The sequence below is a fragment of the Vicugna pacos genome, chromosome 22 (genome assembly GCF_048564905.1).
Source record: "Vicugna pacos chromosome 22, VicPac4, whole genome shotgun sequence".
NCBI classification, from domain to species: Eukaryota; Metazoa; Chordata; class Mammalia; order Artiodactyla; family Camelidae; genus Vicugna; species Vicugna pacos.
Window position 1 is genome coordinate 10,815,778 of NC_133008.1, and position 26,056 is coordinate 10,841,833.

The 26,056-nt window shown below is 46.3% G+C and overlaps 2 long non-coding RNA genes across 10 annotated transcripts in view; both read right to left on the reverse strand.

Annotated features, from left to right (window-relative positions):
- Positions 1 to 26,056, reverse strand: part of LOC116285050 (uncharacterized) — a 311,898-nt gene that overhangs the window by 222,107 nt on the left and 63,735 nt on the right. The window contains exons 3-4 of one of the 9 annotated variants that reach the window (XR_012063090.1): positions 25,008 to 25,088; positions 229 to 573 (exon numbers count right to left, since the gene is read on the reverse strand). The exons of the other annotated variants lie outside the window; for them this stretch is intronic. This is a non-coding gene — a long non-coding RNA (uncharacterized lncRNA). Of the gene's footprint in view, positions 1 to 228; positions 574 to 25,007; positions 25,089 to 26,056 lie in introns of those variants that run through there. 9 annotated transcript variants of the gene reach the window in all.
- LOC140688417 (uncharacterized) lies at positions 5,478 to 13,639 on the reverse strand. The gene is made up of 4 exons (XR_012063096.1): positions 13,628 to 13,639; positions 13,195 to 13,273; positions 6,114 to 6,235; positions 5,478 to 5,611 (listed from the first exon to the last, which is right to left on the reverse strand). It is a non-coding gene; the product is annotated as an uncharacterized lncRNA (long non-coding RNA).

The following is a 26,056-nucleotide window of genomic DNA, read 5'->3' on the forward strand; positions in this document are numbered from 1 at the left end:
ACACAAGCTTCCCATCTCCAAATGATTTAAGGATCCAGAAAAGCTTTCCTGTCTCCTACCACCTCCCGTAAGTCCATCTGGAGTCTAAAATTCCCACATTGGTCAAATCTTTGGATTTGGGGTCTTGAAAATGCAAGAAAATGATCTCTTGGGTAAGTAATTAGAGCCACTTATGCCCAAAGGGGTTAGAGACCTTGGTGGGGGCGCGGTGGGGGGTGGGGTGAAGCCTTAGGCGTGCACATTTTAATAGGAAGGAAAGAGGGCTTTACACAGAGACCAGACTTAGGGACACCCTAGGATCCCAGGAAGCAGGTAGAGTGAAGAATCTGAATTTGAGATGGAAGGACACCAGCATCCACCATTTCCTACATCCCAACCGGGAGGCACTTGGCCGCTTTCATCGAAACAATGGGAGGCAGCATGGGTCTGGGATTAAGCTCCAGAGTCTGACGTCCTGGGTCCAGACTCCAGCTCTGTCTCCAACTGTGTGACCTTGGGCAAGTCTCTTCACCTCTTAATTCTTGGTTTCTTCACTTGCAAAAGATGGTAATGATAAGACTATGTAGGCTGCTACTACAAAAATATATTAGAAATATACATTATATTATTAGTAGAATAGTATAATATATACTTCAATATAATATCATAGTATAATACACTATATACATTATCACACATTATACTATGTAATGTATACGTATATATTATTCTATAGCTTAATGTATTATACTGCGTATACTATATACGCTTTACAATTATATGCTATAGTATAATATATACATATTATACACAATACATTATATTTATAGTGTATGTGTATTATATCTTCTATTTTTATGTCGTTAATGTCCTTGTTTTTAATCCTTTCTGGGTTTTGCACCATGTCTTTCCCACTCCAAGACTAAAGATTATTCTTCCATGACTTCTTCTGAGACAGCTATGGTTTCATTTTTTTTTTTTATATTTGGAATTCATGGTCCATTTGGCATTTACCATGGTAAATGCTATGAAATAGGAACCAAAATTTTTTTTTCACTCCTGGATGGCTATTCAGATATCCCAATTCCAGTTACTGAACAACTCAGATTTCCTAATTTGTCTGAAATCCCGCTTTCACTATAATAGTAAATATTCCATATGTTAAAAAATTTATATAACATCTAGTATATATAGTGTATTTATACATACACACACAGAGCACTATATATTGTGTATACTATATGTTACCTGTACACTACATACATGTGATGTATACATACAGTATATTGTGCTATATACACACATTATATACTACACTGTATATATATATAGTATACCATTTACTATATATAGTATTATAACATATTACATTATATTCTATATTATATATACCAGTATATAGTATATATTATAATACTATAATATACTATACTATATTACATATTATAGTATGTATTGTACTATATATTACATACAATGTAAACACATAGTATGCTATATATAACATATGTATACAATGTGTATACATACATGTAGTACATTATCTGTATTATGTGTACACTTTTATGTTATACAGTATATGTTACACTATGCTTATATTTTATACTATGTTTATAAACATACTATATATAATATAAAGAATATTATACTATACATCATAGTATTATATTATATATTATATATCATAAAGTATTATATATTTTTATATATAGTACATAGTATAATATGTAATAATAATATAATAGTAATATAATAATAATAACCCTTGTGGGGTTGTTGGCGGATTGAGTGACAAACTTGACAAAGACTGAAATATTGGCCTCCTTTCTCCACGTTCCCTACGTGTAGTGTTATACATCCATAGCCTCACCATTGCTTCAGGGGCTACGGGGGGGATACTTCCCTACCCTTGACTTTGGACTTGACTATGTTACTTTGGCCAGTGAGATGCTAATAATGGTTTAAACTATGCCTGCATAACTGGCATTGCCCTGATGGCAAGGGAGCTTGCCTTGGCTCGAGGAAGCAGCCAGGAGGAGGAGGATCACATGGACAGACCTGAACCCAGCCTTCAGCCGGAGCCCGACCCAGCCAAGCCCCACGCAGATCAGACAAACCCCAACTGACCTCCAAACATGTGAGCTGAACATCCCTGAGATTCTGTGTTTGCTTATTACACAGTCAAAGCTGAGTGTATGGTAAACACTCAATATTCATATTATGATTATTGGCATGAAAAACTGCCCAAGGCTCATACAACCAGGGTATTCATCAGGAATGCCAGGCCTGTGATATTTGCTCTCATACTAAAAGTTGCACCGTAAGCTCTCCAGGGCCTATTCGGGCCTTGAGCCAGTAGGCATCCCATGGTGTGGTTGACCAGTGGAATCATTAACACGTTTCCCTTCTGATCGGCACCGGTGTTTGTTCCAAGTTCTCTACTGCACGGCCACATTCTCCACTCACCCATTTGAGCAATGTTTATCAAGTGCTTTCCACATTTGCTAGCAAGAGCACAAGCCAAAATGAACAAGGCAGACGAGGCTGAGCCTGCAAGGAGCCTCATTCTAGCAGGGGAAACAGGTAACAAGACACACATAAAGAAACAAGCAGGTATATATACACCGATGAGAGCTGGGAGGGCAATAAAGGGGTAAGGAGCCAGAGAGTAAGTGGGGAGCCCACTTTATCTAGTGGTCAAGGAGGAGGGAAGGGCAAGTGCAAACTGCAAAGTGCCTGGGGAGCCAAAAGGAGCCATATGGCTTGAGGAGTGTGTGAGAGGTGAGTGTGAGAGAGTCCAACCACATTTCTCATCCCCAAATGTCTCTGTCACCAATTTTCCAACCATGTTCCTTCCAAGTCCCTGACCATCCAGCCAAACCACTGGCCACAACCCATGATTGATACAGAATTGAACATTTGGCCACTTCCTCTTCCAGGCAAAATGAACAACCAGGTGCACTGCTCAAAGTTCTGCCCGCTGGGAGGATGTCCCTTCACCACCATCCTCCAGGGATGTCCCAGAGAGGGGCTTGTCTTGTTGCCACCATCCACTTTCAGGGGGTGCATGCATATCGTGCAAAACCATCTGTAAACCAGGCCCGGTCTTCATAGGGAGCTCCCCCTGAGGCCGTGGGTGCAGGCTGGGAGAGAGAAGGCAGTGTAGCAGAACTGAGGACCTCAGCATCTGGACCACTTCATCACATAATTTGCACTTGCCTTCAGGGCCCAGCCATGTATACACCCCTTCTATTTTGACAATGAAGTATCGCTGTGTGCACCTGACTTTACAGCTTGGTGAATCAGAAAACATGTGGTTCATGATTGACAGCTCAGATCTTATGGTAAGTTGGTGGCCCAAAGTGAAGTGTTCAGTCTCTATTAAGGCCCAGTAGTAAGCCAAGAGCTGTTTCTCAAAAGGAGAATAGTTATCCGTGGGTGATGGCAGAGTCTTGCTCCAAGATCCTACAGGCCTGTGCTGGGATTCACCCAGAGGGGCCTGCCCATGGCTCCACCCAGCATCCTTGTCAATCACTGACATTTCAGGTACCATTGGATCTGCTGGGTCCTATGGCCCAAGTGGCAGAGAAGCTTGCACAGCAACCCGGACCTGTTACTGAACCTTCTCTTCTGGGCATCCCTCAAAATAAGTAGCTTTTGGGGTCACTGAGGAAATGAGCCAGAGCAACACCCAGGTGAAGAGCATGTTGCCTCCAAAATCCCAAGAGATGCCCAAGGCCTTGTGCCCCTTTCTTGGCTGCAGGAAGAGTCAGATACAGCAACCTGTCCTCGGGGGTGGGTATAGCTTGGGGGGTGGGTACAGCTCATGGTAGAGCACGTGCTTAGCATGCATGAAGTCCTGGGTTCAATCCCCGGTACTTCCATTTAAAAAAAAAAGAAAAAATTTGTCCTTCACCTGAGAAGGGATGTCTCAACACACCCCACACCACTGACCTCGAGAAATTTTCCTGAGGCAGAAAGCCCCTGAAATTGAGTTAGACTTATTTCCCAGCCTGTGACACACGAATGTCTCATTTGTAAGTCTGGAGTAGTTGCTACCTCACCCACAGGAGGGCCAGTCACCGTAAGGTTATCGATGGCCACGGCCCAGTGTGATATCGCGCGGAGGGGGAAGGCCACCAAGATTCCTGGAAACTAAACGACGACGTGGGGGTGGAGGCTTTGGTGTGCCCCTGAGGTGGGACAGCGAACGTGCACTGTTGGCCTCGTCAGCTGAAAGCAAATTGCTTCTGGTGGGTCTTATGGACAGGGATGGAGGAACAGGTCTTTGGCAAATCAGGAGCTGCATGCCGGGTACCAGAGTAAGTGTGAATTTGCTCAAGCCATAAAACCACATCTGGTACTTCAGCTGCACCTGGAGTCACCACTTGGTTAAAGCTTATGATCATCCACTGTGATTCTCCAAAATCCATCTGTCTTCTGCACAGGCCAAATAGGCGAGCTGGATGGGGTGCGGCGTATCCGGCCAGGCCACCTGATATAAAACTAACCATCATGGATATTAGCCTACAGGGAGCCTCGCAGGCAGAAATGTGGGCATCACGGAGAAACTCCTGGGCTCTTCATAACGAAAACTAGCCTGAGAAGGAGGCACTGTCTCCTGCTGCCAGGGTTATCACTTCCTGTGGAACAGGGCTAACCAGTCGGTAGCAGGAAGATGTTTTCCTCATGGGAAATGGAACTGCGAAGTCACTGGGGAAAAGATGTGGTGGTCGTGGTGTTAATTTCTGTGGCCTGCATGGTGCTGAGGGATGCTTGCTTTTAGAAAATGAAAAAGAAACCAACCACAGGTCAGAAGGAAAGAGTGATTTCTGGTTGAAATCACCCGTTATCTCCCCGTGCAGTGGCAACTTCGTATCACGTTGGTTTAGCCAAGCTGGAAAGATCTTTCCCAGAATTCTAGTCCACGCACACAGGATTCTGGGCCACGAGACCAATCTGTGCAGGCTTTGGAAGGTAGATGTGAAGCCGCAGCCACGCCCAGGCTCAGAAGCCACGTTCAGGGTCACGTGCTGTCGCAGCGCCAGTGGGCTGTCACTCACCTTGCAGGTGCCAGGCAGCAGCCAGGCTGCAGCTTCCTCAGCTCCCGCCGGACCTCCTCTTCCAGCTTCTCTGAGTCCTGGGCCAGGAGTGTTGCTCCATGACAAAGCACACCAGCTGCTCCTGCGGGGCATCCATGTCCTGGAGGCGGGATGTCTGGAGGTGGAGGAAACCGAGATGGGTTCCAGCTCCTCCTCGTGGGTCCCAGCATGGCCTGGTTTCCCTCACTTCACATCCACCTTCTCACAAATGGCAGCCCTGCTGACCTCAGGCCCAATGCCAGATGCAGAAGCAATGTCCTTACAGAGTGTTGCACTAGTTCCCATGGGTGCACAAGGTCAGATCCCTGAAATAAATCCTTCACTCTCTACCACAGAGGTTCTGTTTCTCTGATGGAAACCTGACTACCACACACACCTACATCCCCCCTCGGAGGCCTGAGTGGAAGACTGCCCCCTTCACATCTCCCTGTTGTCCGTAGTGTCTGCAGACTCATGAATGAGTGACCCTTCTCGCCATGGTGGGTTCCAAGGTGGAGGTGGTGTCAGACAGGAGAGGCGCAAAGACAGAGCTGCAAGAAAGGCATGGGGAGGATGGAGGAGAATGAGGCTCATATATGCAGGACTCCCCTTCCCAAATCTGTCCCCAGCCCGTGCATACAGGGAATAAATCAGCTGAAGTCCTCTTTACAGAGCCCAGGCCTTGATCTGTGCTTCTGAGGAGGTTCATGGAAATACTTAAGAGAGGGGAGAGCCACCCTGACATCTTAAGACTTGGGGAGGTACCACACCTGGGACATGGGCACCTTCTGGACCTGTTTGTTTCCCACATGGGTGGCCAGGGAGAGAAGACAACCAAAAGCAGAGAGGAGAGCATGGCCTTAGGAAGTGAAGTAGAGTGATCTGAGACATTTCTGCCTTCAAAGGATAAATTGAAGGACTCCAGAGGGCACTGTATCATAAGACAGAATAACAAGCCACCAAACCCTCATATGAATCCTGTCGTATGACTGTAGAATACGAGGTCACGCTAAGGAGTTGAAGAGCAGGAGACAGAAGCAATGAAGGAAATACCTTCAGATGCATCACAGAATCAACTTCCGGGCTTCCACGGACACGCGCTGCAGCTGACGCTGTAAAGACGTGGGCGACTGATGACTGGTAACACCAGTGCACTTACGTGAGGTTGTGCAGTCCTTTGGAGAAACAAAGCATCAGGCTTTGGTTCCCGCCACTGGGAGGGTGGAGGTGAAGGGCTTCCTGTTGCTCAGCCCAAGTGACAACTCCCCACATGTGCACAGAGCAAATCCCCCTTCCTCCCCTGCAAGATCGGCTCAAAGGGCTCTCCTCTAAGAATCCTCTGTAGAACCCCCAAACGGGGGGAACCTGGTTTCCTGAGTGCTTGGGGCACTGGAGGAAGCAGAGTGTGGCCGTGCTTTGAGACTGGACTTTGGAGCCATTCTGCCAGGGTTCAAATCCCTACTTCCAACTTATGATCCATGTGCCCATGGACAAGTCACGTGCGTCTCTTGATTCAGTTTCCTCACCTATAAAACCCGGGTTGTAACAAAACCCACCTATTGGTGGCGCTGTAACAACGAGTTAATATATGCAAAGCCAGGGACAAGAGCCAGACATGAAGGACACTGTGCTAGTGCTCGATGGTTTATTCTTACTTCTCTTAGGATAAAGAGCACAGCCTTTCTTGCAGAATCACCACTGATGCACTCAAGACTGGAGGCGTCTCAAGAGAAGGAATCACTGATCCAAATCTTGGTTTTGCTCTCAGTCCTGTGTGGTTCACGCAGAGTGAATAGAAATCAATAACTATTTCCTCAATGAACATGCAGGTGCATTATAGGAAAGACGCTCTCTGTCCCACCACCCACCAAGAGAAACTGAATCTTGACACTAGTAATGGTCAGCAACCCCTTTCCCCCAGGCAACCTGGACATGTGACAGCAATCGCATCGAGGCAGCAGGTCTGGGCGGGCTCTTTTAGGTGCTAACCGTCCTCACTTTTTCCTGTAACACTCTTGGCCCCCTCAACCTCCTTTCCTGCAAACATAAAGGAGATGGATTATGCGGAAGCCATGGGAGCGGAAGTTAGGAGTCCGCAGTCAGTGAATGAAGAGGAACCACACAGTGGAGCAGGGAAGCCTGGGTACCAATGCTGTCTCTGCTGTCTCTTCACGGGGTCTACTGCCTTGGACGTGACAGTCTGAGGCTCCGTGCCTCAGTATTCCTCATCTAGGAGATGGGGCTAAGATATCAACCTCCAGTCGCAGGGAGAGATGAGCGAGCTTGCAAATGGAGTGCCCAGCCCGGGACCCGGCACACGGAAGAAGGTCTGGGTTCCAAGGGCAGGGAGAGCTTGGCGCATCCAAATCCATATTTGTCTGCAACTGCACATCCCCAGGGGCAGAGGGAGCCGCTTGCTTAGATTCACCTTGGTTTTCTTTTCCCAATAGCCTGGTGCAGTGCCGTGGGCACACCATGACACTCCACAGATATTTCAGAAGAGCTGGGGAATCTCTGGTCTCTTCAGGGAGTAGGAAGCTTAAGCACTTGGATGGTGGACTTGGGACTAGAATTCAGGTTTCCTGACTCCAGCTCTGTAGCTGGAGACTCGAGACACTGTTTTTGCAGCCAGCAGCCACTCACAAAAGGACAAGAAGTGTCTGAGTGTGCCAAGGTCCCGATGTGGCTGGGCACGAATGACCAGGTTTTCAAGATGGAAACAAAGTAAAGGGAACACCCATCAGTAGTGTGAAATATTCAAACAAAACTGAGAAAAAAAAATGCAAGCCCTCCCCTATCATTGGCAACTAGAAGGAAGGGAAGAAAAGAGAAGGAGCCAGAATGAAAAAGAGACAGGGTGAAGGTAAACAAAAGAAGAAAACGAGCAACAGAAGCAGGGAAGGGAGCCCGGAAGGAGCAAGGAGACTCCCTTGGAGTTAGAGTAAGAAAAGATAGAAAAGCCGCTGAAGGCAGAGCCGGGGAGGGGTGAGGGCGGGAGTGCAGGGGCTCAGATCAGAATCCACCAACAGACAGCCGCAGGCAGATCACAGCCCATTCAAACTCAAGAGTAATTCACACTCAAGAGCCCAGCGCCTTAACCTGGAAACTGGGACAACTCACTGCAGTTGAGACTGAGTTTAAAGAAGGGGTAACAGTCAGAGAGACAAAGCCAGGCTCTCTCTGCTGGGTCTGAGCAGGAAAGTGAGAAACATTTCCACAACACAGACAGAGCAAGCGCTTCCCTAATTTGGGGACTGCTCCAGCTGAGCCCTGGTTTGTCCTCGGGCAGTGCAAGTTAGGGGGACAAACAGACTGGGGTTCATTCCAGCTCCAGACCATATAACATACTCAGTGGAGATGGGTTATTCTGGACGCCCCAACGTGCATTCTGTTTCTCGGGAGCAGCCCTGGACATTTATTCCCACATCCATCCCTCCCCATGCCTCCTCCAGGTGCCTGGGGGAGGGTGATTCCACCCTCTGACTTCATCGTTGGCCATCTCGGTTGAGTCAAAGCTAATTCATATAATCCTACCGTCCTGGTCACAGAAGTGGTTCAAGCTTGGTTCACGTTCCCGAAACTGATCTAATAAGAGCAAAACCCAGGATTTGGTTTAACAGTTGAAGAAAGGAATATTCTCTTGTCTGCTGGATACAATTAGGAGTAATGTAGCCCCAGGGCTATAGGTAACCATCTTGTGACAATGAGGCGAGAATGACATGAGATTGGAGCCAAGCCAGAAGAATCAGAGTGGAGATTTTGACCTAGGTTGCATTACTTCTGGATCAAGCTGTTCCTGAAGGCTCTCAGTCAGTTCATTTAAGTGAATCAACAAATTCCCTGTATGATGGATCCAGCTGGAGTTTTTTGTCATATACAATGGAAATATTTCTAACACAATGTCTTACTGATTTTATGCATGATCACCTTGTGTTACAAAATAATAATGATGATGATATAAAAATAAAGGTAAGTGCTAAAGTAAACACATGTGGGAAACAAATTTAAGCACACGGAATCATTTAATTTCCTCAGGGGCTCACCACACACCTATCAGAATGGCTAAAATTACAAAAAGTGACCAAATCAAGTGTTGGTGAGAATATGGTGCAACTGGAACTCTTATGTACCTCAACTAGTTAGTGTGCTGTATAATAATTAAACTGGCCCATACTCGTGTTCATTGTAGCATTAACAATAACCAAGACATGGAAACAACCTAAGTGCCTGTCAGCGGATGAATGGTTTAAGAAAATGTGGTGTACATGTATACAATGGAATATTATTCAGCATGAAGAAGAATATAATAGACATTTATGACAACATGGATGTACCTCGAGGCCATTGCAACAAGTGAGATAAATTAGAGAGAGACAGATAAAATTCTGCGTGATCTCATTTACATGGAGTCTAAAAAGCCAAACTTGTAAAAACAGAGTAGAGTGGTGGTTGCCAGGGGTTGGGGCTGGGGGAATTGGGGCAATGTTATTTAAAGGTACAAACTTGCAACGAGTAGATAAGTTCTGGAGATCTAATGCACAACAAAGCAATTACAGTCAACAATACTGTGTTACAACCTTCCAAGCTACTAAGAGACTAGATGTTTTTTTAATTTATATCAACTATGTTGAGGTTTCATTTGCATGCAATAAAACACGTAGATTTTAAGTGTACATTTGGATGAGTTTTGACAAACGTGTACACCCGTGAAATCCACACCACTTTCGAGATACCGAACATTTTCATCACCCCGAGAATTCCCTTGTGCCCCTTCTCGGTCTCCCCCAGGGTCAGAGGCAGCAGCTATCCTGATTTTTGGTCACCAGAGATTAGTGTTATTCGTTCTAGAATTTGTATAACTGGAATCATGCAGGTTGTACTCTTCTGTGAGACTAGATCTGAACTATTCTCACCACAAAGAACTAATTATGGGATGTGACAGAGGTATTAGATAGCACTACAGTGGTCATCATATTGTAATATATAAATGTATCAAACCAACACCCTGTGCACCTTCAATTTACAAAATGTTACATGCCAATTATATCTCAATTCAAATAGTAATAATAATAACTATCCTGGGAGTGACAGACACAGTTCACAGGGAATTCACTGACCACCGTGGGAGTCCAGAGGCAGGAGGGACCCCACAAACATATGAGAAGAGAAATAATCATAATAAGAAAATACTGCCTTCTGCTTGGCCCTAAATCCCCCCACTCCCCTTGTCCTCCACTCATCCCATCCCACTTCCAGCCACCACCACCAACATCCATCCTCACCATCAGCACTGTGATGTGTGGTGGGCAGGGCATGTCCTCTGCCATGCAGTGGGAATGACACCCTGGAGGTGAGAGGCTGAGAGTGGTCCACAGGATGCAGGACACGGCCGCCTTATCCCTGAACTGGAAAAGGGTCCTGGACCACAGGCAGCCCATCCCAGGCCGAGTGGCTCCCTCTGGCTCAGTTTGACATAAGAAGAGAAACCAAGCCAGCCACATCTCCTCTAGCAGGAATCTGCACAGGAGCATCCTGAGATGATGGGGCTGAGCTGAGTTATAGGGGCTCATGGTGAACCCAAATCACAAAGCGGCCAGAGCTGTGAGTAAATGGGAGTATTGGAGAAGAAGCACACAGAGCAGAGGGTGAGGCCCCCAGACAGAAGTGAGGGGAAGGAGCAGGCAGAGAGGGGGAAGGTCCCGGCCCCAGGGCCACCTCTGCCCCCAAAGGCTCCTGGTCCCCCTTTTCCCTCTGTATTCTCCCCAACCCACCCTCCTTCAAGGGGCCTTGATGAGTCACCAGGTTAACCAAAGATCTCTTGGGGCCTCCTCCCCTGACAGCTGCAGACAGACCGATGTCCTGTAGAAGGCCCTGGGACCTCTCACCTCTTACAAGGCAGGGACTCCATTTTAGTGGCTCACTTCTTACTGACTTTTTAGCTTCAGAGCCAGAAATTCAAAATTCATCCCAGCAAGATTACTTCCTTGGACATCCGAGTCTATCCTCTCTCCTCAAAAAGCCACAGAGGAGCGGGGAATCCTTGTGTCCTCCAAAAACATTTCCGAAGACAAGAAACCGAAAAAGCTCAAATGAAAAGATGGATTGAAAGTACTTCTTTGACCTATGGGATTACAGAGAGACCAGTTGTGTATGCATGTGTGTGTGTGCAAGCACATGTATCCATGTGTGTGTGTATGTGTGTGAGACCCTTGAATCCATTAACCTATTTAACCCTCTGTGGGTCTCTAAGCCTGGCCAGGGAGGGATGCTGAGAACATGGAAGAATCATGGTCACCTGATGGGGAAGGACAGGTCTGCCTGTAAGAGGGCATGAGGGAACCTTCTGGAGAGATGGAAATATCCTATATCTTAATCTAGGCAGTGGTTCTACAAGTGTAAACATATGTAAAATGTCACTGAGTTGTACATTTAAGATTGGTGCACTCCATACAGTACCTGGAAATTCCATCTCTAGGCATTTTTCAAAAAGAATTGCAACCAGGGACCAAACAAATATTTGTACACCAATATTCACAGCAGCCCTATTCACAATGGTGAAAAGTAGAAACAATACAAGTGTCCAACTACAGATGAACAGATGAGCAAAATGTGGCATATCCTCATGGTGGAATATTATTCAGCCAAGAAAAGGAAGGAAATTCTGACACAGGCCACAACATGGATGAACTTTGAAGACATTACACTCAGTAAAAACAAAACAAAAAGGGCGGGGGTGTGTGGTAGATACATACAGTGGAATATTATTCAGCCAAGAAAAGGAATGAAATTTGATCTACGCTTCTTTTAGTTCTGAGACTCGATTTCCAACATGGTGGAGTGGGGAAAGCCCCACACCAACAAGCAATTCTTGAAACACCAGCTGGGTGTCCTGTAATTCAACTCAATTCTAACTCTGTCTACCTGGAGACAGCAACAGACCCCACAGGTTAAGGGCTCAGTCCCACAAGACCATCCCCCCATCCCCAACTTCAGACGCCAGTCGCAAGTCCCATTACCTGGGCTTCTGACAGAATGGCTTATAAATGAGATATTCCCATGATCCCCTTCTTGGATTTGATTAATTTGTTAGAAGAGCTCAAAGAACTCAGAGAAACGTTTTACCTACCAGATCACCAAGCTGTTACAAAAGGATGTAAAGAAGAGCCAGATGGGAGAGATGCACAGCACGCAGTATAGGGACAGGGGCAGAGTGCCCATCCCCTCCAGGAGGGCACCACCCTCCCAGCACCTGCACATGGTCACCAACCTGGAAGCTCCCTGAACCCCGCCCTTTTGGATCTTTATGGAGGCTTCATTACATAGGCAGGATTGATTAGATCATTGGCCATTGGTGGCTGATTCAACCTCCAGCCCTTCACCCCTCCCTGGAGGTCAGAAGGTAGCACTGAAAGTTCCAACTCTCTAACCACAAGGTTAGCTCACAGACAATCAGCCCTCAGTTCTTCAGTACCTTCCAAAAGTCACTTCAAGAACATAACAAAGACACCGTGATCACTCTCAGTACTTCGGAAATTCCCAGGGGTTTGGGAGCTGTGAGCCAAGAACTATGGCTGAAGACCAAAGCTACACAAAAAAATACATACTTGGTCATTCAGATGACTAAATAAATACATATTTCTGATAAATCACAATATTGCAATGCCACAACATGGATTTCATTTCAAGAACGGACCTTGAAAACATTATGTTAAATGAAATAAGCAAAACACAAAAAGACAAAAAACCGCATGATTCCACTTCCATGTAGCACCCAGAATAGGCAAGTTCACAGGGACAGAAAATAAAGCAGAGGTTACCAGGGGCTGGGCAAAAGAGGCGGGGGGAGGGGAGGGGGAACAGAGGAGGAAGGGGGCATTACTGTTCAGTGGGCAGAGTTTTGTCAGGGATGATGAGAGAGGCTTGGCAAGACAGTGGTGACGGCTATCCAACACTGTGGATGTACTGAACGCCACTGAGTCGTGTTCTCACAAATGGTTAAATGAAAGATTCTGTTACTCTGCCTCACACACATGAAAAAGATGGTTACGCTTTGTTTATTTAATTAATAAATCTCATTAATTTCAGAAATGGAGGAAGATATTTAGCCCTTGACTGACACTAAGAGTTTAAATACCTTTTTCAGTTATCAGGTGCGTCCGCATCCAAGGGTGCATTGCTAGTCAGTGTGGCAGATCCTGGATTCAGTCTCAGGTCTGTGAATCCAGAGGCCAAGAATAAAAATCCCCACACCCAAAAAGCCACCCTTCTCTAATAAACTGGTAAATCCATTTCTGCTCAGGCTGAGGACGGCCTCCATCCTGCCGGGCAGGGCTGAGGCTGCTGACCTCTCTTCACTGGTGCAGGTCAACGAGTTGAATAACCCTCTGGGTAACTTGGGGCCGGTGTCCTTCCTGAGCCTGTGCAGGGCCCCCGGGAGTCTGTGGAGTCGCTCTGCCTGCAGAAAACAGCCCCGGCTCCCTTGTCTATAAAAAGCGACTAGCTCAAAAGGTGTGGCTGAGACCAGCAAGGACAAAACCTCCCAAATCAAATGATGAATTTAATCCCACCTGGCACCGGAGAGCACGGACAGGAACCATCTCCTCCACCCTTCCTACTCCGAGGCAGAGTAAATACAGACGCCCATGACACCAACTTTCCACCTCCACGCACGCTGCCCTGCCCTGCTCTGCCGGGTGGGTTAGAACAACCTGTTTGGAACAGAGATCCCGCCTTATGTTTGGTAACATCAACAACCTTTGGATGGCAGTGGGCGTGTTTCCACAGATGGTGGATTTTAGAATTTAAAGCCTCCTTTGAGGTCATCTCACCAAATCTCTTCATTTTCCCAGAAGGAAAAACATAGGGAGGGAGTGGTGAGGATCACTGATTTTTAGAGCTAAATTGCCTGAATTTGAACTTGACTTTGACACGTTGACTGTCTAAGGATGGTCTTCAACAAGTTGAGTTATTGTCTTTGGACCTTAGTTTGCTCATCTGTAAAATGGGGATAATGGTAGCAACTCTGTAGGGTTATTAATAACATATGTCGAGAGCCTGGCACACGCCTCTCTCAAGCCTCTCTCACCGTGGTGAGTATTCGTCACCATCACCACCATCATCAATATCATCAAGAAACTAAGGCCCAGGGAGATAAAGGGTTTCTCCAAAATCCTACAGCTATGGCTTGTGGCAAAACAGTCTTCCACACCAGAGGGTTTTTCCATTTCATCACACTGAGGCAGCACAATCGCCTGGACCTAAAAATTTACAGCACTTCATGGAAGATATTTGAAATTATATGGCTTTTCCACATTTCCAAATTAGAAGTCCAGCTTGCTGTCCAAGAGCCTTCGGCACAGAGACAAACATTTCAGAATAAAGATATTGAAACCAGGTAAAGGGAGCCTCCTTGCTCCCGGCCGACAAATGGGAACCTGGAATTCTCAACCAGGGTCCCGATGGGAGCTGGAGGTGGTCCAGAGAGCTCACCTAGAGGGTGGACACAGGACAGCTGCCCAGAAAGATGACTGGACTACCATTCGGAAAGCTAAAGGCTGAACAGAGAGTTCAGATGACTTGCAAAGGGAAGAGATGATAATGATCACCTTGACAACACTGACTGAGCACTCAGCAGGTGCCGGATGCCATTTTAAGCACCTAAATCCATTACCTTTTTTAGTTCTCCAACCCTATGAAATACACAACATTATTACCCCCATGAATGAGGAAGAGGAGGCCAAGGGAGCTTTACACACTCCCTCCCCAAGGAAGGCTTTCCATGTCCCATTGCTAAGATCTAGCCACACCAGGACACCTGCTCGTCTCCCAAACCTCTGAACTGTCAGGCTGTCCCATACTGCCTTTCCATCTGAGATGCCTTTCCTCGTCTCTGCTTGCTGTAATCCATTCATCCTTCGAGGTTTAGTGGTAATATTATCACCTCAGATTTTCCCACATGTAATTATCCATCTAGCCTTCTGACTCACTCACCTAGAAGTTACCATATTGTATCATTGTGTGTGCATGTGTGTGTGTGTGTGTGTGTGTGTACAGGAGTCAAGATAAAGAAGGGCAAGAATCGTGTTTAATTTGCCTTATGTATTGCTTAATATATATAAAAGGTGGTCCATAAAGGTTTCTGGGAATTTTTTAATGTCCTTGGTCACACAGCTTGTCCTTGGAGAAATTAGGACACCTCCAATATGGTCTTGTCCCTCAAATCCAAGAGCTCATGTGGACTTGAAGGACATTCTCCCCAAAGTCTCTGAGGATTAAAATGTGCACAGGCACACAGTTTCAAACTAGTGATTTGCCCTTTTGGGTTCATTGAGCAAGTGGACAAAGATAAATGTACAAGAATGTTCATTACAACCTTGTTTAAAATGGAAAAAAATGGAAGCAACTTCAATGGCCAACCAGGGAGAACTGGTTAAAGAAATCTCAATAAAGATATCTCAGTGTGGACCCAAAATGAAATGCTATGTTACTTTAAAAATGATTATGCACTGCTCAGTGAACAGATACGGAAAGCTATCTGTGATGTATTTCCAATTAAAATTAAAAGTAGGTTATGCAACCACATCATCCATATTATCTCATTTAGGGTAAACTTATATAACTGTGAACATCTGCACATATGCATAGGGAGGTCGTGAAGTGAGTTCACCAAAATTAACAGTAATTATCTCTGTGCAAAGATATTTCAGGTAATTTTTACTTTCTTTTGATATATGTCTGTATTCATTAAGCTTTTTTCCTTTGAGAAAGTATTATTTATAGTACCAGAAAAAAAAATGCATTTTCATTGGAAAGGAAACAAGGTGTATACTCTCAAAAGAGGCTTTATAAACTCATGAGTAACAAGGCTTCTTAAATACGGAGGTTAGTGTCTCTTGTCCAGAAAGCCTAGCTTCCCCATCTGGGAAATGGGTACAAGGTTATTGCTCTGCCTGTCCCACGGGGCTGCAGCAAAAAAAGCTCATGTGTTTGAAAGTCTTTTGAAAAATAAAGGTACCAAATAGATGCAAAACACAGATTATCCTAATAATTTAATCACTGCTTAGAAGACTTTGCAATAAACTAGGAAAGCATGTTCAAGAGTTACAATCTCAAACACCACCAGGGACCAGGCAGGACAGAGAGATGAGCAGGGCCTCTGGAGTCCAGGACCAGTGATCTTCAAGAGAACCCTAAAATCTAGATTTTTATGTGAACTCTCTCAATTTACAAACACTGGCATCTCATTTTTAAAATGTCAAACATTGCGGTATCAGTAGAAAACAGCCCCAAAATCACACGCTTGCAATTTCTTGTACATATTCCCCTAACTTAACAGAAAGTCCAGAAGTAACTAGTTTCTGTCTCGTCCACTGACACAGCTACATTTATCAGTCCAGCACCGAAGTACCTCTTGAATTAAAAAGATTTGATTATGCCCAGCCTAACTTTAGAGTAAGATGTTTTATTGCATTCATGTTTTAATTGATAGATTTAGATGACATGAAAAAAAAATCTACTACTAACCAGAACATTCAACTAACCAAAACAGCCCACAAATCCAAATTATGCCAAATGATAGAATTCTAAATGCCTATGTACATTATATTTACTTTTGTGTATATATATATGAGTGTGTGTGTAAATATACTTGCAGACACATATAGTTAATGATATCTACACAAGAGTATGTTTTAAAGCCAAAGAAAGCACATTCGTCCTTTGGGAAAAAAAAACCTGCTTTCTATTTTTAATCTCAATTTGAAAGATAATACCTAAACATGTTTGGATAGAATATTAATGAGGCTCAGCCTCTAATTAAGGTTAAAGCTTGATTACTTCCAACATTATATTGAGATAGGGGAAAATATTCTCAAATAATTTAGATATGCGTGGGCGGATCAATGGACTGGGGAGTGGATTTGAAGAAAGCTTAAAAACCAGACTGAATGCAATGAAAAAGAGAGTGAAATCATAGACATGGAAAAGGCAGGCTGGGTGACGAGACGGTGTCAGGCAAAGCTCATGCCAGGGACCCAGGTGCCAGCCCTGCACGATCACTGCCTACAGGCTTCACGCTCAGCTCCCAGCCGTCAAAACAAAAGGGATGCCATGCCACTTACGCCCATGTATCACGATTACAATCCACTATCTTTGCTCTCCTGGCAACAACACTAAATGAAATAACGTCTCTCCGAGGACTCCAAGGTAAAGATGACAGAGAGACTGAAAATATCCTGAAGATATTACAGAATAAAAGGCCGAGAATTCTTGCTATGTTCCTTTACCCAACATCCTGAGATTGTCTGTACCCAGTCATGGAACAGTCTGCTGGCTTATTTTTGTACCCCAAGACAGGCTCCTGCACCCAGACACAAATCATCCACCTTCTTTCAAAACTACAATTAAAAAAAAAAAATAGGAAAGACTCCATTTTAAACTGGGCCAGCCTTTACTACGTGCGAAGGACAAACAGTCCCAAAATACTCCCGCCCGCACCTCTTCATCTCCACGTTCACCGGCTTCTGGAGAGTTTCTTGTACTGTTCGTGTTTCCCAGGGTCCTAGGACTCTGATGAAAGCCCCTTGGCCCCTCCGACCAAAACGCTGTGCCGTGTGGTGTCCGCCTGGGGTTCAGGAGCAGGGAAAGGGGGTGCCGAGCAAGAGAGAAATCTGGGAAGTCTGGGCCAGTGGTGAAAAGCCCCTTTCAGGGAGGGTTAGGAGGCCAAAATTCGTATATCGAAGTCCCAAACCCCAATAACTCAGAATATGACGTACTTAGAGATAAAACCATTAAAGAGGTAATTAAGGTAAAATGCGGTCATTTGGGTGGGCCCTACTCCAGTATGATCGGTGTCCTTATGAGAAGAGGAAATAAGGACACAGACACGCACAGAGGGCAGACCACCCGAACACACAGCGAGGTGGCCACCTACAAGCCAAAGAGGGGGGCCTCGGAAGGATCCAACACCGCCAGCACCTTGGCCTTGGACTTCTAGGCTCCAGAATTTGAGGAAATGAACTTCCGTTGTTTAAGTCATCCAAAGGCTGGGGCAGTTTGTTGTGGCAGCCCCAGCAGACCAGGACAGGGAGACTAACAGACTCACAGACACAGAAAACAGACTTACGGTTACCAGGGAAAAAACGGGGGTGGAGGGATAGACTGGGAGTTCCGGATTTGCAGATACTAACTACTATATATAAAATAGATCAACAAGGTCCTACTGGGTAGCACAGGGAACTGTATTCAATATGTTGGAGTAGCCTATAATGAAAGAGAATATGAAAAGGAATATATATGTGTATAAATGAATCGCTGTGCTGTACACCAGAAATTTACACATTATAAATCAACTCTACTTCATCACACACACATACACACACAAAGAGAGAAAATGGCAGTTGTCACCCAAGGAGGAAAAAAACATACAAGATTTTAAAAAGACAAAAAAAAAAAAACCCTAAAAAAACCAAACTTGGTTTTCGGGAAATCATTTGATGAGAGACACTTTACTGACCCTAAAGAGAACTCCTGAAGGAGAAAGGTGGTCTCCTGTATATTGGGGCTGTTCATTCTCAATCCATCTCAAAGTTTTGCTCTATTTCAGTGCCTTCATTTGAAACTGGGTTTTGTTTGTTTGTTCTTCCCAGCCTTAGATGTCTGCCAATTGAAAAAAATCTCACCAGTCATTTCCCGCCACCTTGATGCTCACTATTGCAATTCAGATGAGAGTTCAAAGCACCAGGCTGGCAAAAGGGAAGGGGGGACGGGGCAGGGTGAGGAGCCGGTGAGAGGCGATGGCATCTGTGAAATGCCAACAGGTGAGGAGGAACAACAGTACTTTTTCATGGTTTACCATGATCCAAGTACTGGGCTGCCCACTTGACATACATCAACACATTCAATCATGTCATCCTTTCAAGTTCAAAAATGGACGTGGCAAGGTTTCGTGGTTTGCCCAAGACCACGTACTAAGTGGTGGTAGAGGCAGGCTGTGGATCCAGCCAGTCTCACCCCAGAGCCATGACCTTAACCCCCACCTCTCAGTGAGCTCCCCTCCTTCCCCAGGGGGCTTTGCTGAACTCACTGTAAGTTAGGACTCTCCCGGCTATGACAGAAAAGAGGCGGTGGACCTCAAGGCAGGATTAAACCCAGGATTCTAATGAGTCACTGGAGAGCTTCATCCCTCTTCTCCGCTTCCCTCTGAATGTTGCCGCATCTGTCCGACTAGTGACAGGCTCCCTCCACGTGATGGCTAAGATGATCAGGAGATGACCAAGCTCACACCACAGCCACATGGCAAGCCCATCAGCGCCTGGCGGAGAGTCCCAGCCAGCTGGAGTCACGCGGCCATCCCAGAACCAAGGACCGTCATATGACTGTCCAGGCCTGGGTCACATGTCCACATCTGTGGCCAGGGCTACGGTGGGAGGGTTTGTTACCAGGAAGAGGGAAAAGGGACAAGTGGTATTAGCTCCCATGAATTCAAAGACCCGAGTCACTGCGGAAGCTTGACCCAAGCCGGTGAAGGGTTTTGCCCAATGTGTCACAGCTCGGGAGGGGGAGACTGGGCGTCTGAGCCACAGGAAGTTATGAAAAAGTGCTGATGTGAGGAGTTCTCAGGACAGAACGCTGCAGGTCGCTAACACCTTCTGTGTAAGAAAGGAGACAGGTAAGAGTGTATACTTGATTTGTATCTGAATAAGAAACTCTGGAAGCAGGGATGCATCAAAAAAACTAGTTCAAGTGACGTACTCGTAGAGGGTGGGGTGAACAGAAACAGGAAAGCTCGTGAGACTTCTCCCTGAGCACCTTTGGATTTTGTTTTAATTCTTTAACCATTTGAAAGTACTATGAGTTTTTATTATTTTCAGTACTTTTTATTATTTTTTAATTTTATAATTATATATACATAATATTTTATAATTTTATTATTTGCAGTATTTTTATTATTATCAGTATTTACTGTTATCAGTAAATAAAAATTCAATTTAAAATAAAACCTAACAGGGAACCACATTCAATATCTTGTAATAACCTATGGTAAAAAGAATATGAAAACGAATATATGTATGTATGTTCATGTATGACTGAAGCATTATGCTGTACACATTGACACAACATTGTAAACTAACTATATTTCAATAATATATATATGTATATACAAAAAATAATAAAAATAAAACCTAAAAATTATCCATGAAAAAAAAAGATTGCAGGAAATAGTCTGAAATGGTAACAGCAGCTGTCTTTGGCTGTTAAGCCTAAGTCTGATTTTTTTTTTTCTCTGAACTGATTAACCAAATTTCCTGAAATGAACATGCACAAGTTTTCACAAAGAGAAGACACTTTAAAAAGACCTGAACTGAAATAAAATCACATGACATACAAAGCAGAAATCATAATTCTGACAATATTGTATCGATTTATTTTTCATTCCCTGGGAGTCAGGTTGCCCCATGCTCCCCCGTCCATCCCAAGGCAATGGCTGAGCTTTGAACTTCAAACAAGATTTGGAAATGGCAGCCGCAAGAAAGCAGTTTTGAAAGTCAGCCTTTGTTGAGAAAAAGCATTTCTAAATATCAGACTGCTTCCCTTGCAGAGAACACCACGTGGTGGTCCAGACGTGTTAGCCACATTGAGAGAATAGACAGGATTTGACAGGAGGGGGAGTCCTCCTCACTTCCTGTTCACAGAGGGACGGAGCCCTTCTGGGATGAAGGGTAACACTGAGGATGCACAGGATGCAGACAAGGAGGGATGGAGACACCTTCGGTGTCACCTCGGACCCAGCAACCCCACCCTTCCCTGGCTGTGAGCGCCAGGGAGGGCCCAGCAAGAAAAGAGAAAGCCGAGATATATCAAAGGGAAGGGAACTCTTATGAGCTGCACTGTGTCCCCACAAATTCATATGTTCAAGCCCCAACCCCCTGGTACCTCAAAAGATAACCATATTTGGAGATAAGATATTTAAAGAGGTGACTGAGTTAAAATGAGGCCATGAGGGTGAGGCCCTAATCCAATAGGGCTGGTGTCCTTATAAGAAGGGGAAGTCACCAGGGGCGCGAGTTAACAGAGGGCCAGCCATGTGAAGACAGAGCAAGAAGGCCGCCACCGGCAACTCAACAAGATAGACCTCAGGAGAAGCCAACCCTGCCGACCAACACCTTGGTCTTGGACTTCCAGCCTCCAGAACGATGAGCAAATAAAGTTCTGTTGTTTAAGGTCTCCCGTCTGTTCTGTTACAGCAGCCTGAGCTCACTAATACAGAAACCATCTTAGAGAATGTCCCCAGAGCAACAGCAAGCGGCCAAACACGTGGGAAATGCCACCTGATGTGGCCAGGTGCTCCTAGGAGGGCGAGGATCAGCGAGCCCACAGAGACCCGCGGGGTGGGCCGAGGCTGCCTCCGAACACAGGAACCCCACCACCAAAGGGAGTGGACGGGTCAGAGGCTTTGGTAGTGGGTGCAGGTGTGAGCCACACACAGACAGCGAAGGGTGAGCAAACCCTTGCACTACGCATACACACACACACTGCAGGGGCCACACAGGGTGCCCGGGACCGGGCCAGACCAGCCAGCCCACAGCAGGACCCATGGGTCAGCTGCAGCAAGAATTCCCCCACTTCCCGCAGTGCCACGAGGCCACCAGAGCAGCCCCTGGCACCCGGAGGCCCCGGGGAAAGGGAGGGAGCTCTGAAAGACTGAGTATTTCCCCCAAAGAGACTGCAGAAGCATTCAAGGTTTTAAGCCCCTCTGACTTCTTGTGAGGTTTCCCATCATTTTTTTTTTTTACGTCTCTGAATTGCGGTGGATTCATTTCCAACCGAACCCTGGTGTGACTGATACTAAGGAGTCATCTCTAAATGAGACAGCAAGAAAGATGACCGACACGTGGTCAAAGCCCTGAAGACACTTAAGGCAACCCAGCCACTGCCTTGAAGTCCGATCCAGAGGGGAGCGTTCCAGGAGCCTTGATGGGGCTTGGGTGGCACCATCCCTCTCTTGAGATGTGGCACGAACCCCAGGAGCCACATCATATGAGGTTCTGGTCTGTCTCACCGGAGGGTGAGTTCCAGTCTAACGGCTTGGAGGTCTTCCCGCTTTTTTCCATTTTTAAAAGAGCAGATGTTCTCCTGGGAAAGAGATATTTAGCTACCCAAACAAATCAGAGACGTGGAGGAATGGAAAGAAACCAGGCATCTGCCTGCCACGGTGGCAGTGCCCAAAGAAATCATATTAGCTGGCGGGGAACGTCCAGCCCCGGGGAGGGCTGCGTCGCTTGGCCCCATTCCTGTCCTGAGCGAGCGACAAATACGACTGTCTTTGTCCTGATTCTCAACGTGAGGGACGGTCTGGGGTTATTTGTCTAGTTTGTTGACTCTCATAAAAGACATTCATAAATTTATTCTTAGTGCCAGGGGTGCTTACCGGTGTCAAAGTGGAGTCTTTCAGACAGTTGCTCCATGTTAAAACAAGCCACTCAGATGCATCTATAAATAATTGTCTGGGCTTCGTTTAGCTAACAAACGGCTTTTTTTCTTCTCTCTCTCTCCCCTCTCTTTTTAAAATCAACTCTAAAATGATTTCATAAACAACGGGAGGAATTTCCCATTAATATTAAAGGGTGTCTGGGTTGGTCATTTTAATAGAACTTTCCAGAGGGAACAAGCAGTCCTTCCATCTTGTCCATGTGAAACCTATTCCCTTTTCAGAATAAGACAGTTGGCAGCCCCGCCTCACTAGGACCAGTCATAGCTTCCCCTCCCCACTGTCCTATGTCCATCTCTTTCACAGCTTTGGCCAAAAAAGGAGGAGGATGGGGAGGCTGTGGACCGCAGCAGCCTGAGCCAATCAGGAGAACGTGTCACCACCCTGAGGCTTCCATGTTCCTACCCTGACCTCAGATCTCCAGAACTTTACTCTTCAGACTACCACTCATCTAGGAGAGAAAGGTAGAGTTATGCTTGTATCAGTTTCATTGATATAACAGAACTCCCCCTGCCAGCCCTCTGCAAACAACAGTGGCTTAAAAGAAGGCATTTGTTTCTCTTCTACATAAATGTAGTCTAGAGATAGACAGCTTAGGGCTTATGTGGTGACTCCACAGTGTCACATTCTGTCTTTGTACTTCACCATCCTCAGCATGCCACCTCATGGTCCAAGATGGTTGCTCAAGTCCAGGCATCACACCTGCATTCCAAGCCACCAGAAGAAGAAAGAGGAGATGAAGGGTATTCCCTCCCATTTAAGGGCAGTCCCTGAATTACCGCACACTACTCCTTCTTCTACTTCATTGGACACAATTTAGTCAGATGACCTCACCTAGCTGCAAGGGAGGCTGGGACTAGAAAGGCAATGGTGCCACTTGAAAGGGAAGAAGGGACACTGGGAGGCCACTAGCCATCTCATCCACATGACACTACACTTGGTCACCTCCCATAGAGTCTCCCAGTGCCTACAACTCCAGACCCCCTCACAGTGCTGCCTCTATGTCTTTTCTAAAGGGTTTCAGTTTTCACATCCCTTCTCTGTAAAACTCACTTTCTTTCCTTCACTCTTTCTTTCTCAGAGTTGAGATTCTGAGAAGTTGCACCGCCAGACTGAATTCAAGCTTACCAGGTCAGGACCACATGTTGTCTCAAACTGCTGTCCTGTGGGCCTTCTCCCATGCTCTGGAGGTCTTAAGAAGCCAGGCATGGAAATCACCCCAGGAGGATCTCTGCAAATTATAACTTGAAAGCAAAACTTGAGTCTTGCTTCATCCGTGCTTCACTCAGGGAACACAAATCTTCCAGCCCTTATGGTCCACGCTGGGGAAGGTGCCAAAAGCCACGGAGAGGGCAGAGCTGCTCTGGCTGGGAGTAACAGTGAGCCCCATTGATGGATGAAGCCACTGCCTGGACCAGACCTGCAGACATTGTGGACAGTCTCCTGCTCCTTGGATTCTAAAGACCAACCACAGCTCGGACCCCACACCTTGTCTGCGACCCAGACACTGCTCCTGCTTCACCATGTGGGGTTTCAGCAGACCATACGTGGCGTGTATGAGCTGGCCTCCTGCTGCCCTCCTGCCCTTCTGAACCAAGCCACCAGCCCTGCCCAGCACCTGCTCTCCTCTGCACCAACTTCATCACTGCCGGCGACACATGCTGTTGAGCATCAAGTGTCAGAACGACATCCTCCACATGAAATCCCCCCCACTCGCCCACACTGCATGGATCGCATGAGTAGAGTAAGTAGTAAAAGGATACCCAGCAGTTGTCATAGGAAGACAAGTTATGAAAAGTACAAGTAGGAATGGCAAGGAAGAAACAAGCCACAGCAGCCTGGCTTAAACTGCACTCGGTGACACACCAGGGCCATGCAATGCTGAAAGCTGTTTCTACCCCAGAAAGCACAGTCAGCTAGGTTTGGAAACTGCTGCTGCTAGCGATTCATACTTTAGCAAATTAAAGGCTCTGAGAAGGCCTGCAGGAAAGAAGGCTGCTTATTTCCCTATTTAGCCCAACCTTTCCTAAGTCGTTTTAACTACCCCCACTTTCCTTCTAGAATGTTTATTAATGTCTCATGAAACCAATGTTCATCAGAATACTGGATGATGCAGTCATGCTCTGAGGGCCATGGCCTCTTCTCTGGCTCTCACCAGCATTCAAATGCCTGCTCTAGCAGTTTTCAGCAGTGTGACCTCGGTCACGTTACTAAGTCTCTGGGTTTTCATTTTCTCATCAGTAAAATGGGGGTAAGGGTAGCCCCTGCTTCCTAGAGTGGCTGTGAGGATTAAATAAGCTAATGCATGAGGAATGCTTATAACAGTTAGAATAAACATTGGCGGCAATGATCACAATAATGATGATGATGATGATGATGAAGTAGGGGGAGGAGGAGGGGAAGGGGAGGGGGGGAGGAGGAGGAAGATGAAGGCAACAGTCCTGTATTGGAAGACTCGCCACAGCTTACAAGTATGTTTCTCCCTGGAGTCAGGATTCTGATTAAAATCTTCTGTATGTCTCCAGCATCCAGCACAGGACCTGGATGATCCAAAATGTTTGTTGAATGACTAAAAAAAATGGAAACTAGAAGTACAGCATAAGGAATCACAAAAAGTGACAGACTCTGGACAGCAACGACAGGTGAAAAGCAAAATGGAAGTTATCCCCCGGAATCGAGCCACAGTCCTCTTCCCTAAAAGGCATCCAGAGCTCCGATGATCACCTGGAGGGTGGGACAGGACCCCTGAGTCTCACACACACTGTCCCATGAGCTGGAGCTAACACACTGGCCCCCTTCAGGGCCAATTTATTGATCTACGATGTACCCTGGGATAGAAACAAGGCTGGTTAACTGAACCATTCAGACTCTTGGTCTTGGAGAAGGTGAATGAGAGACTTACCTAGAGGGTCAGCAGGTGGAGGGAGGGGGGAAGAGAGAGAAAAGGCGGGCAGCCAAAAGCAGAAGCAGTGAGGCGGCCAGGGCTGTGAGACCCAGGGAAAACCACCTGGATAGAGCTGTAAGCTCTCACAAAATCCAAACCACAGAACAGAAACAGATCCCACCAGCCCTCTCCACTTCCTTGCACCAACTCTGGCTCTCTCCCCAGCACTGTGGATTCTTCTGTCCATTTTTTTTTCTTCTAGGTACATATCTGTGCATTTACACACCCATCCCGCACACGTTCATATTTTACTTAAATGGTGAGCAAATTCACTTAGCGCCAACATCCCTGTCAGCCTGGACTCGGGCTTGCCCCGAGGGAATGCAGGAGGGAGCCCTGCCCAGTGTGGAGAGCTGAGGCAGCACGAGGGAGCCGCTGAGGGTGCAAGAGACCAGATGGCCCCTCTCCTCCAGCAGAGCTTCCCCAGGCTCCCTGTTTGGTCTCATTAGAGCCAAGGTCCCCACAGCCTCCAAGACCCCCACAGTGTGGCCCTGCCCCACTCCGCCACCTTGCCAGCCCACCTTCCATGTGCATCCCCACCTCAGTGCACCTGACTCCCTCCAT